A 14,173-nucleotide genomic window follows, 5' to 3' on the forward strand; every position below is an offset into this window, starting at 1 on the left:
ACTCGAGCGTTTAATTATCGAGATCAAACATTCTGAATGCTCTGTTTAGGCCGAGAGGCGTGCTCTGTTTTGCTCCATTTTTCCCAGTGGAACTCGAGTTTCATAGACTCGAGTTCCACTGGGAATTTTTTTCCCCCTCTGGACGTGCAAAACTGCTCAATAGGCAAACAAGAAACTGGGAAATTTTTTTTTTTTTTTTCCTAGACATGCAGGCAAACCAGAAACTAAAATGTGTGCATGCTGAGAATGTAAATGCACTTAAATTACATCAAAATGCGTTCTCAATAGGCACCAAACTATAGAAACTGTTACACTCTCTGCATAAACATAGTTTTATAATGCAAATGCACTTACATCGCAGCAAAAGCTGCTGCTCAATATATCAACATTCTAAACATGCCCAACCACGCTTAATTTGCAGTTCTAAACATATTACTCAAATCACAATCTTCATAGAGGTACATTGGATAGAGAATTACAGGTACATTCAACAAAAATCAAAAAGTTCACATAGAGCCAATACAAGGTAGTCACTTTTCCTAAGATCGGCAGTCCGCACGACAAAAACGTCATCCATGGAAGCATGCCTAAAAAACGTAGAGTAATCACGTTAGGAGACAAGATAGTAAACATTAAGTAAACATCGAATAAACAACAATTATTTAACCGATGCATAACTTTTTGCCATCTACCTACCTACTGTGGAACATGACCGCTTGTGGAAGCTCCACGGGACTGCGGACATTTTCTGCGGTTATGCCCGGAAGCATGACACAATCCACATGTCTGCTTGGGTTGACTCTCTATCAAATCTACGTCCTCCCTCTGCCATCCCGGTTCTCGATCCTTATTCCTCACTCCATCCATCTCATTCCTTATTCTTGAATTCATTGGTCGACCTTTGGCCCGCAACAATGCTGGATTAGGCAACCACTTTGGCCCCATGGGATCCCTCCACAATGACTGTGTCTTAGGAACCACAAATGCATGCTCATAAGTGTTAAGGGCATTGTTCAAACCATAACATGGGTGAATATACGTGGTTGAATCAATATGTAAATAGTCACATACTCTAATTGCATGTGAACACGGGATCCCTATGTTTTGCCATTTCCCATAATTGCATGTTCTTTCCTGTAACCTAACTTCATAACTGTGGTTTCCCCCTCCTGCGCTGCACGTGTTGAGTTCGGTAACTACTTGAAATATCAGCTCTTCATTGCTAAATGGCTTGAGATAGTGTTTCTCAGATTTACGCTTATTTCCATCCCACATGGATAAGGCATATTCACTCCATTTCTTACCCTCTGAGAACTCATAATGGTATTCTTTGCGTCAGTCGTGGAAATATTGAACAAGTTTGTTCCAAGTGAACTCAACCAATGCGGCAATAGGAAGGCCCCGTGCACCTTTTAGTACACCATTAAAGCACTCTGATATATTGGTTGTCATTGCCCCAAAACGTCTCCCACCATCATGTGACTGGGTCTACATATCCACAGGCTCGCTCATTAGGTATGTGTATGGAAGATAATCTTGATTCTTTTCCTTGCCATCCTTCCCCGTCACGTTCTTCTTATTCCTAATGGCCTCAATTTCCACCTGCTTAATGGACTCCATTACGGTATCAAATTTAACTACCTGACTAGCATATCCCGCTTTCAACGCCGCTGACTTTAGAGTTGAGTTCTGAAAATGGATGTTGAAGTTGCTAGCAACATGTCGAAGGCAATATCTATGAAATACCCGTGTTCTTTCATCATCCCTTCTAGGCTAGTTTGCAATGGCGTTTTTGATACTGAGATGTCGGTAAGAAATTATGCAAATGCCTTCGTCAGGTATCACGTGGCCAATCGTTTCTCTGAGGCACTGTAAAAACCACCTCCAACTGGACCCTGACTCACAATCCACAACAGCAAAGGTGGGAGGGAATACCTTGTTGTTAGCATCGGTTGCCATTGCGACCAACAACTTTCCCTGATATTTACCATACAGATGGGTCCCATCAATATTGATAACCGACTTGCAGTATTTGAATACTGATATGCATGGACCGAAAGACCAAAACACATAATGCAACAATACGGTGTCATCTTCATCGGTGGGTGTGATACGATAGAACACTTTGGTAGTCAGGTCCTAATCAATATATGCCATTAGCAACTTTTGCAACCTTTGGTAAGACTCTTCCCAATTCCCAAACATCTTCGCAATCGCCTTTTGTTTCGCATCCCATACCTTGTAGTAAGAAGGCTTATGGCCATTATATTTCGTCTCTATCATAGATCTGAGATGCTTAACTGGGATAGTGTGATCCTCACATAACTTCTGATGGATGTCTGATGCAATAAAATTACAACTCATCATTCTACCATCATTTCGCACCCCAATCGGTATACACGTGTGAGGACCCACATACACGGTGACCATCCATATTTGGTGGAGATTGGGCTTCATAACTACGCAGACATAGCACTTGCATGACTCATGCACGTATTTCGCACAAAGTTTTTTCGTCGTCGACCTAGTGATCGTAAAATGTTTGTTTTCCTTAAGGGCACAAATTGTTAATACGCGCTCCACCTCCTCTTTATTGGAAAAAGTCAACCCTTTGCACAAATTCATCCCCTCTCTCCAAGTAGACACAAATGGCGTCTCAATATGTGAATGATCAACCATATTTTCCCAAGTATTTGTAGAGAATGACAATGCAGGAGGTGCGTAGGCAGGGATTGTGTTCATAATGTTTTAGACACTAATAACATTGTCTGCATAAGGGTCACTACCATCCAATGTCTCATCGTCATCAATGTCCCTCTCAAAGTCTCCTCTGCCAATCATGTCTTCATACTCATCTGTATCGGCAAAATCTTCACCGTTAATGGCAATATTCTCATCAACATAGTCGTCATCATCATCGTCATCATCATTGTTAATGGCAGTAGTCTCATCAACATAGTCGTCATCATCATCATCATCATCACCATCGGCATGAACATCATCATCCTCTACATGTGTAAAATACTCATATTGAGCATCTGGAACCGTAACCTGTAAGCTTGCAGTTGTTTGTTGGATATCCTCTTGCCAAACTGCACGCGGCTCCAACTGTATGTACAACTCAATGTTAGTTACTTCAGCTATTCTCTCCAACTTGTCAAACATGATCTTTACATGTTTGTCTGTTTCTATCGCCATATACTTGTAATTAATTCGGTGCTTTAGGATTTCATTTGGCATACGATAAGTAATTTGTATGTTGTGCACAGCAAGATTCTGACACAACTCTTTCATGACAATCTTCTTCAATTCGCCAAGGGTCTTCAACCTACGATCAATTTGGGTATAATAGATCTTTATACCCGGCCCTTCAAATGGCAATCCCTTGTTCGCATTGGCATTCTTAAGCGGACCACCGTGGTATAGGATTATATCAATTTCAGGCATTCTTAAGCAGACCACTATGTTAGTTAAATCACATAGTCGTAAAGTGGGGGAAAAAAAGTAATGTAATCTTAAGGCTGAACATATTCAAGCCAGAATTTTCATAGGTAATTACTAGTTTTATAGCCATTATGTAACTTGTGGTACCCATGGTTCTAAGTTTGGCTTCAAAACAAAATTTGAAACATATCTAGTGGAGCAACCCCAAAAAATAAAAGGTAAGGAAAATATATATATTTAAAGAATACATAGAACAAGAGGAGACTTTACAAAGATGATGTAGCATTAACAAAACATATTAAATTAACAAGACCAGAGTATTCCATATCCTTAAGGCTTAAATGTCATTACCAGATACCAAATTGTTTCCAAAATGACCAATTCTTATACTTTTTATTTTTTTTATTTTTATAATGATCAATTCCTTATACTGTCATGTATTGCAGGTCAGTGCATTTTAAGAATTACTTTCAGGAGTTTGATTATGATACCCATTCATTACATTCATTCACTACCCATTTCATACCCAAAATAATGATGAATAAAGTAAAAAAAAACTTGTAAGATCATGATAAAAATAAAAGCCTAGAAATGATGAATAAAATTTTGATAACTAATAGACAACTATAACAATGAGAAGAATGACAAATAAGATCATGATAAAAATAAATGCCTAGAAATGATAAATAGTCAAACTCTTTAACCCACACCCATAGGCAACTAATACCCAACTACAATGACAATCAAATTATGCAAACCCTTACCTGAGATATGAATTTGTTGAAAGGGAAGAGCAGTGAGAGAAGCAGTGTGGTGAGTGAGAGTGAGAGGCAATGTGGTGTGAGAGTTATGGGTGAGTGAGAGTTAGTGAGGGTGAGAGTTAGTGAGGTTGAGAGATTTAGTGAGGATGCTCTGTTTTTGGGTGAGAAGGCTGTGTAGAGGAGCTATCTGTGAGCACTTGTGTTATACGGGCTGAGTGTTAAGCGTGTGATGTTTTTATTATTTTGCCCAGTGGACTCGAGTTCCTTGAAATGTGTCATCAAATATTTCTTTAGTTGGAACACGTTTTTCTCTAAGAAAATCGAGTCTTAAAGACTCGATTTTTGTTTTGTGCAAAATGAGTCTTTAAGACTCGAGATCCAGGTGTGTCATTTTGTCCAACTCAGCAGCACAAAGCAGGCAGAAAGCGAGTCTTTGAGACTCAATTTTTAATGTGGATCTCGAGTTTCTAAAACTTGAGATGCTACTTTCCATTATTCTTTCAAACATTGCCTAACTTACTACATAGTTGCCCCTCACACTGCTAGTTTGCCCATTCCCCCGGCAATGAATATATGGAGAAAGAAACAGAAAAAGAGAGAGGCGATCCCGGGACATGGAGAAAGAAGAGAACGCCTCTCTGTTTCTGACAAAACGCCTCTCTGTTTCTCTCACTAAGATCAGAGTAAAAGTCCCCTCTGCCCACAAACAACGCCTTCGATGGGTTCTATTCTTTCTCTGATTTTTTATAGGTAAATTAGACCTGTTATATGCTTTCAATTTTTTCAATTTGGTTCTAGATTTGGATTCAAAAATTAGGGCTAAGGAAATCAGGTTTTAATATGTAACTATTCTTTTTTTAATTTTTTCGGTTATAGATTTTTTTCAATTAGTCTATTTTGGAATTAAATCATTCAATTTCTTTCTCTCCAGAGATGAAGTGGAATCTTTCCACAATCTAGAGTCTCTAATTTCATCAAATCAAGGTACTGATTTCTTTTCCCAAAAATCGTAAAACAAACGCACAGTGCAAATACCGCAATCAATATTAATTTTCACTGAAACCTTATTAAAGACTAGGTTCCAATAAATTATACTTCTACAATGATTGCGATGTGTATATATATTGTTATTGAAATTATTTTAATTTAGGCTTAGGTTTGGGTATGATCTGTTAAGAATTCTGATATTCTCATAATCTGTTTTCTTTTTCTTTTTTTTTTGTGTTGAAAATGTTGTTAGGTTGATCATCGTATAAACATTTACATTTAATGCCTGCTGATTTTTTTTATTGGTTCTAAGTTTGCATATAATTGTTATTATTATTTTAATACTTGATGCGTAGAATTGGAATATGGGTGAATTAGAAACTGAAATCATAGATTGATAGGGTTGGATCTGTAGTGGGTTTTGATCATTCAAATTTACTTTGTGCATTGGATTGTTATATTGCTATCTATGTTTTGATGTTCATACATGTATGTTTGTTGCTTTGATGGACTCAAAACCGCAAAGTGTGTATCATTAAATCCACTTTTAGTTGGTAGATCTTAGATCACGTTCAATTTGAATGGTTCCCTTTGCTCAAAAGTCCATACCTTACATAAGATTCATTGGAACACCACTGGTTTTTTATTTTATTTTTTTTTAAATTTAAGCTGTATTTTTATTTGCAGGTATTGAGAGTTGAATGTAAGAAAATTCCCAACAAATTGCTTTGTAATTTATGCCCACCACAACATTTAGTTTAGTCCCTTGCAAACAACAGTTTCTTGCATCTATTATTTTATTTTTTGTATGTTTACTGGAAATTTATTTTATTTTATTTTAAGGACATTGTAATATATAATTAGATTTTTTGAGAATAGTTTCATATTTTTTAGCATACTCGAACAGCTGTCTCCCTCAATTAACTCAGAATGGTGTCTCCATTACATGGGAAGCAGCAAATTATATGGTTTCTCCATTATTTAATTAAAATGTTGTTTACCATTACCATTTAGAACAATATTTCTAATGTAAAGACCATCAACTACATACAATTGGGTTGATGTTTGGATAGAAAATGCCTGAGTAGTTCTAGAAGGACTGCTGCTTATTCATCTGAAAATTGTGGGCCAATACTATCTGCAATAAGTAAAGCACACCATCACATAGCTATGAAAAAAACTATGTACATGTTATGTAATATCTTCTAGATTTCATCCTTGAGAACTTTTGTTCATATTCATTGTTCAAAAATGAATAAATCGTTTAGATTTATCATGGTATGGGGGCGGGAAAAATCGAATCCAAACATCACATATTAAGTCTAAAACTATCTGCTTTTGAGACAATGGGCCAAGTCACAACAATTTGCACAAACAAGATAGGCATCCTTTCAAAAAATGAAAAGAGAGTAATAGAGTTTCAGCTTGGAAAGGACGCAGTAAAGGATGAAACTTCTTTGGATATGGTAGGTGACCTCCTTAAACTACTACAACAAGCTGTTGGTTTAAACAAAATTGGTACAGTTCACATCACTTCTTGAATTCTTCATCATGACCTACATAGACTCAAAACCCAAAAGACCAGGACCCTTTTCCTCCTCAAACCCATGTCAAACACAACCTCTTGCCCGCCCCAAGGATAAATGTTATGTTAATGGAAAATTGTATTGATGCAACATATTACTGATTAGTGAATGATATGATTTGATAAAATGGTATTTTTTTGGTTCCTAAGTTATTTTTTCTCTTTTTTCTTTTCTTTTTGAAAATTTAAATATGCAGTGTAGTACCCATCTCCAACTTTTTTATATTTATTTTCCTCACTTTCTATTTCAAAATTCTGTAATCAAATATTTTCTTTTAAATTTTATTGATTCTCAAATATTCTATGTTCTCATTCTTTTTTTTATTGTGGTTCATTAGTTGGTTAACTCAGAATGGTGTCTCCATTACGTGGGAAGCAACAAATTATATGGTTTCCCCATTATTTGAAGGTGAGCCCATAATCTGTATTAACTTATAATCTCTTCATATGAGAATGTGTCTGCTTCTTGGTATTAAAAGTTTGTTAAATATGTTTTACAGGTACGCCTTTGCTAAATATTTATTAAATATCTTGAATCATTTCTAGCTCAACCAACATTGAAACATCTTACTTTTTTTCATTTCATTATACCATTGATCTACTTGATTTTCTTATTTTTGCCTTAGTTTATGAAGACCTTTAACATGTAGACCAATTGAACCAAATTATCAGAAAATGGGATGTGCTTACATTTGATTGGTTAGCATCTAAATGTTTGATCATTCTGCTATGGACACATCAGGCCTAGACTATAGGATTTGAGTTGGCAGATAATACTTGGGCTCTATAAACTGTATCTTTTGTTTATTTTTTCATAAGGATTATGTCAAATAAGAACATATTACTATATTTGCTAGATGTTTAATTAAAGGCCTCCAATTTTATTTTTAATTCTCATTTAATTTATCTTCATTTGTTTCTATACAGATGAAAATCTCCTGTGGTGGAGCTTAATGCTCTATAAAACATTGAAAGAGAATCACAAGCAGCATATCCAATTAGTGCTTCCTAAGTCCAACATGTTCTTTTGATTTTTTTTTTTTTTTTTTTAGCTCTTAGTGCTGTCCTTATTTAACTTCAAGTGAATTGGTGCTTCCTTTTTGTTTTATTGAAGTCATTTGCAATTTTTGGAGTTGAGGATAAATGTTATAATGAGTCATTGCCATTTTCATGAAACTTATGCCATTTTGGGTATTTGGGCTAGGTTGGTTTTGGTTATCTATCTATTATTGATGAGGCCGAGGGCAACGGCTATACAATATGACACTTAAATTTATTTGGTTAAATAACTCACTTTTCCCTCTTTTACGAATTACCTACAATGAGTCGGGCAAAGAGTATTTCTAAATTTAAGCTAAGTATATGGATGGAGTATCTGATGTAGAAAATATTTGTATACAAATCCTTGGATTTACAAAAAAGTTACTTTGTAATTTCTATATCTTAAATTATGCTTGGTTTATGGCTTCGAGATGAAGCTGAAGTTCTTTGATATGACATTTGATTTTAGTTCTAATGGCACAGTACCTATTGAATGCATACTTTTGAAATTTGAAGAATGTACACATTTAGATGGTGTCTATCTTTGTGATAAATATTGCCTATAGTGGTTTATTTAGAAGCTTTCTTTGAGCAATTTTTCAAATTTATGAAGGATCATAATAACGTTTGATTGTGGTCCTCCACTAAATATGCATTTAGTTCTAGGGTGCAATTTCTTTACTTTATATGTTGTTTAAATAGATAGTATTTTTGAAAGTTATCCCATGTTTTTTTTTCCAAGTTAAATAACAATTTCATTTCAATAGAAACAAGAAATTAGATATTGATTTGGCATAAATATTGATGTTTATATTTGGTTATAATAAACAAATTTTTTTTTTTCTAGAATAGATAGTTGTTAGAGGAGGCTTATAGGCAAATAACTCATTGTAAATATGCACCAAGTTCAGATTTTTATGTCAATCTTCTTGCACTGCAAAAGCTTGACATTATGCTCAAATGTAAGTTAAGTTTTATTTTCTTAAAGAGAAATTCATTTTTTTAGATAAACGCTATTTTCCCTTAGGTGTGGAAGCTCAAAAAAATGAAAATATTCTTTGACAGGAAATATTAAATGTTTTTGAAGATATTGCATTAGGAGCATTATGGAGAATTCCCTTTGTTCGAACTCATTTCACGTGTTCCTCCAAGTGGCCCTTTTGAGAAGGGAATGACACACATGGCGTGATTCGAAGATACTAATGTTTTAACATTTTTTGGGAATATTAGATACTATATGTCTAAATATACTACATTATTTAAGTTTGAATGTATGCAATGGAAATGGGAGAACTAAGTTTATGTTGAATGCAAAGTATTTTAATTCATAAAATGATCCCGTGCATTGCGTGGGTTAAACACTAGTATATATAAAAGCAGAGACCTCATATGGGAGTGTATGAGGTCTTGCCAAATGACGCTCTAACTTTGCATTTAGCTTTTTTTTACCTCTTTCATTAAGTTTTTCTATATTAATATGTGCTGTGATGGTAAGCGTTTTCACTTTTAAGTTTCCTATTAAAAAGTGAGAATACACAATTTGACCGATTCGCCAATATTTCATACTTTTTTTATTTTTTTATGAAGTTTTTCTAGCAAACATACAAAAAATAAAATAATAGATGCAAGAAACCGTTGTTTGCAAGGGACTAAACTAAATGTTGTGGTGGGCATAAATTACAAAGCAATTTGTTGGGAATTTTCTTACATTCAACTCTCAATACCTGCAAATAAAAATACAGCTTAAATTTAAAACATAAAAAAAAATATTAAAAAAAAAAAAAAAAAAAAAAAAAAAAAACCAATGGTGTTCCAATGAATCTTATGTAAGGTATGGACTTTTGAGCAAAGGGAACCATTCAAATTGAACGTGATGTAAGATCTACCAACTAAAAGTGGATTTAATGATACACACGTTGCGGTTTTGAGTCCATCAAAGCAACAAACATACATGTATGAACATCACAACACAGATAGCAATATAACAATCCAATGCACAAAGTAAATTTGAATTATCAAAACCCACTACGGATCCAACCCTATCAATCTATGATTTCAATTTCTAATTCACCCATATTCCAATTCTACGCATCAAGTATTAAAATAATAATAACAACTATATGCAAACTTAGAACCAACAAAAAAAATCAGCAGGCATTAAATGTAAATGTTTATACGATGATCAACCTAACAACATTTTCAACACAAAAAAAAAAAAGAAAAAAGAAAAAGAAAAAGAAACAGATTATGAGAATATCAGAAATCTTAACAGATCATACCCAAACCTAAGCCTAAATTAAAATAATTTCAATAACAATATATATACACATCGCAATCATTGTAGAAGTATAATTTATTGGAACCTGGTCTTTAATAAGGTTTCAGTGAAAATTAATATTGATTGCGGTATTTGCACTGTGCGTTTGTTTTATGATTTTTGGGAAAAGAAATCAGTACCTTGATTTGATGAAATTAGAGACTCTAGATTGTGGAAAGATTCCACTTCATCTCTGGAGAGAAAGAAATTGAATGATTTAATTCCAAAATAGACGAATTGAAAAAAATCTATAAACGAAAAAATTAAAAAAAGAATAGTTACATATTAAAACCTGATTTCCTTAGCCCTAATTTTTGAATCCAAATCTAGAACCAAATTGAAAAAATTGAAAGCATATAACAGGTCTAATTCACCTAAAAAAAATCAGAGAAAGAATAGAACCCATCGGAGGCGTTGTTTGTGGGTAGAGGGGACTTTTACTCTGATCTTAGTGAGAGAAACAGAGAGGCGTTTTGTCAGAAACAGAGAGGCGTTCTCTTCTTTCTCCGTGTCCCGGGATCACCTCTCTCTTTTTCTGTTTCTTTCTCCGTATCTTCATCATCTCTCTCTTTTTCTGTTTCTTTCTCCATATATTCATCGTCGGGGGAATGGGCAGACTAGCAGTGTGAGGGGCAACTATGTAGTAAGTTAGGCAACGTTTGAAAGAATAATGGAAAGTAGCATCTCGAGTTTTAGAAACTTGAGATCCACATTAAAAATTGAGTCTCAAAGACTCGCTTTCTGCCTGCTTTGTGCTGCTGAGTTGGACAAAATGACACACCTGGATCTCGAGTCTTAAAGACTCGTTTTGCACAAAACAAAAATCGAGTCTTTAAGACTCGATTTTCTTAGAGAAAAACGTGTTTCAACTAAAGAAATATTTGATGACACATTTCAAGGAACTCGAGTCCACTGGGCAAAATAATAAAAACATCACACGCTTAACACTCAGCCCGTATAACACAAGTGCTCACAGATAGCTCATCTACACAGCCTTCTCACCCAAAAACAGAGCATCCTCACTAAATCTCTCAACCTCACTAACTCTCACCCTCACTAACTCTCACTCACCCATAACTCTCACACCACATTGCCTCTCACTCTCACTCACCACACTGCTTCTCTCACTGCTCTTCCCTTTCAACAAATTCATATCTCAGGTAAGGGTTTGCATAATTTGATTGTCATTGTAGTTGGGTATTAGTTGCCTATGGGTGTGGGTTAAAGAGTTTGACTATTTATCATTTCTAGGCATTTATTTTTATCATGATCTTATTTGTCATTCTTCTCATTTTTATAGTTGTCTATTAGTTATCAAAATTTTATTCATCATTTCTAGGCTTTTATTTTTATCATGATCTTACAAGTTTTTTTGACTTTATTCATCATTATTTTGGGTATGAAATGGGTAGTGAATGAATGTAATGAATGGGTATCATAATCAAACTCCTGAAAGTAATTCTTAAAATGCACTGACCTACAATACATGACTGTATAAAGAATTGATCATTATAAAAATAAAAAAAATAAAAAGTATAAGAATTGGTCATTTTGGAAACAATTTGGTATCTGGTAATGACATTTAAGCCTTAAGGATATGGAATACTCTGGTCTTGTTAATTTAATATGTTTTGTTAATGCTACATCATCTTTGTAAAGTCTCCTCTTGTTCTATGTATTCTTTAAATATATATATTTTCCTTACCTTTTATTTTTTGGGGTTGCTCCACTAGATATGTTTCAAATTTTGTTCTGAAGCCAAACTTAGAACCATGGGTACCACAAGTTACATAATGGCTATAAAACTAGTAATTACCTATGAAAATTCTGGCTTGAATATGTTCAGCCTTAAGATTACATTACTTTTTTTCCCCCACGTTACGATTATGTGATTTAACTAACATAGTAACTTGACTTGAACAGGTTCACAATGCCTGAAATTGATATAATCCTATACCACGGTGATCTGCTTAAGAATGCCAATGCGAACAAGGGATTGTCATTTGAAGGGCCGGGTATAAAGACCTATTATACCCAAATTGATCGTATGTTGAAGACCCTTGACAAATTGAATAAGATTGTCATGAAAGAGTTGTGTGAGAATTTTGCTATGCACAACATACAAATTACTTATCATATGCCAAATGAAATCCTGAAGCACCGGATTAATCACAAGTATATGGAAATAGAAACAGACAAACATGTAAAGATCATGTTTGACAAGTTGGAGAGAATAGCTAAAGTAACTAACATTGGGTCTTACATACAATTGGAGCCGCGTGCAGTCTGGCAAAAGGATATCCAACAAACAACCACAAGCTTACAGGTAGATGCTCAATATGAGTATTCTACACATGTAGAGGATGATGATGTTCATGCCGATGGTGATGATGATGATGATGATGACGACTATGTTGATGAGACTACTGCCATTAACAATGATGATGACGATGATGATGACGACTATGTTGATGAGAATATTGCCATTAACGGCGAAGATTTTGCAGATAGAGATGAGTATGAAGACATGATTGGCAGAGGGGACCTTGAGAGGGACATTGATGACGATGAGACATTGGATGGTAGTGACCCTTATGCAAACAATGTTGTTAGTGTCCAAAACATTACGAACACAATCCCTGCCTACGCACCTCCTGCATTGTCATTCTCTGCAAATACTTGGGAAAATATGGTTGATCATTCACATATTGAGATGCCATTTGTGTCTACTTGGAGAGAGGGGATGAATTTGTGCAAAGGGTTGACTTTTGCCAATAAAGAGGAGGTGAAGCGCGTATTAACAATTTGTGCCCTCAAGGAAAACAAACATTTTACGATCACTAGGTCGACGAGGAAAATACTTTGTGCGAAATGCGTGCATGAGTCATGCAAGTGGTATGTCTGCGTAGTTATCAAGCCTAATCTTTACCAACTATGGATGGTCACCGTGTATGTGGGTCCTCACACGTGTATACCGATTGGGGTGCGAAATGATGGTAGAATGATGAGTTGTAATTTTATTGCATCAGACATCCATAAGAAGTTATGTGAGGATCACACTACCCCTGTAAAGCATCTCAAATCTATGATAGAGACGAAATATAATGGCCATAAACTTTCTTACTACAAGGTATGGGATGCGAAACAAAAGGCGATTGCGAAGATGTTTGGGAATTGGGAAGAGTCTTACCAAAGGTTGCAAAAGTTGCTAATGGCATATATTGATCAGGACCCGACTACCAAAGTGTTCTATCGTATCACACCCACCGATGAAGATGACACCGTATTGTTGCATTATGTGTTTTGGTCTTTTGGTCCATGCACATCAGTATTCAAATATCGCAAGCCGGTTATCAGTATTGATGGGACCCATCTGTATGGTAAATATCAAGGAAAGTTGTTGGTCGCAATGGCAACCGACGCTAACAACAAGGTATTCCCTCCCGCCTTTGCTGTTGTGGATTGTGAGTCAGGGTCCAGTTGGAGGTGGTTTTTACAGTGCCTCAGAGGAACGATTGGCCACGTGATACCTGACGAAGGCATTTGCATAATTTCTTACCGACATCTCGGTATAAAAAACGCCATTGCAAACTGGCTTAGAAGGGATGATGGAAGAACACAGGTATTTCATAGATATTGCCTTCGACATGTTGCTAGCAACTTTAACACCCATTTTCAGAACTCAACTCTAAAGTCAGCGGCATTGAAAGTGGGATATGCTAGTCAGGTAGTTAAATTTGATACCATAATGGAGTCCATTAAGCAGGTGGAAATTGAGGCCATTAGGAATAAGAAGAAGGTGATGGGGAAGGATGGCAAGGAAAAGAATCAAGATTATATTCCATACACATACCTAATGAGCAAGCCTGTGGATATGTAGACCCAGTCACATGATGGTGGGAGACGTTTTGGGGTAATGACAACCAATATATCAGAGTGCTTTAGTGGTGTACTAAAAGGTGCACGGGGCCTTCCTATTGCCGCATTGGTTGAGTTCACTTGGAACAAACTTGTTCAATATTTCCACGACCGGCGCAA

The 14,173-nt window shown here is 35.5% G+C and overlaps 1 protein-coding gene and 2 long non-coding RNA genes across 6 annotated transcripts in view; 2 read left to right on the forward strand and 1 right to left on the reverse strand.

Annotated features, from left to right (window-relative positions):
• The window catches only part of LOC126698846 (G-type lectin S-receptor-like serine/threonine-protein kinase RKS1), a 141,335-nt gene that overhangs the window by 20,221 nt on the left and 106,941 nt on the right, over positions 1-14,173 (forward strand). The window lies entirely within an intron of this gene.
• On the forward strand, positions 6,209-8,092 carry LOC126698867 (uncharacterized). The gene is made up of 2 exons (XR_007646617.1): positions 6,209-7,186; positions 7,705-8,092. It is a non-coding gene; the product is annotated as an uncharacterized LOC126698867 (long non-coding RNA).
• Positions 9,416-10,679, reverse strand: LOC126698870 (uncharacterized). Its single transcript, XR_007646621.1, has 3 exons — positions 10,510-10,679; positions 10,276-10,328; positions 9,416-9,542 (listed from the first exon to the last, which is right to left on the reverse strand). It is a non-coding gene; the product is annotated as an uncharacterized LOC126698870 (long non-coding RNA).

The sequence above is a fragment of the Quercus robur genome, chromosome 9 (genome assembly GCF_932294415.1).
Source record: "Quercus robur chromosome 9, dhQueRobu3.1, whole genome shotgun sequence".
Lineage (NCBI taxonomy): Eukaryota > Viridiplantae > Streptophyta > Magnoliopsida > Fagales > Fagaceae > Quercus > Quercus robur.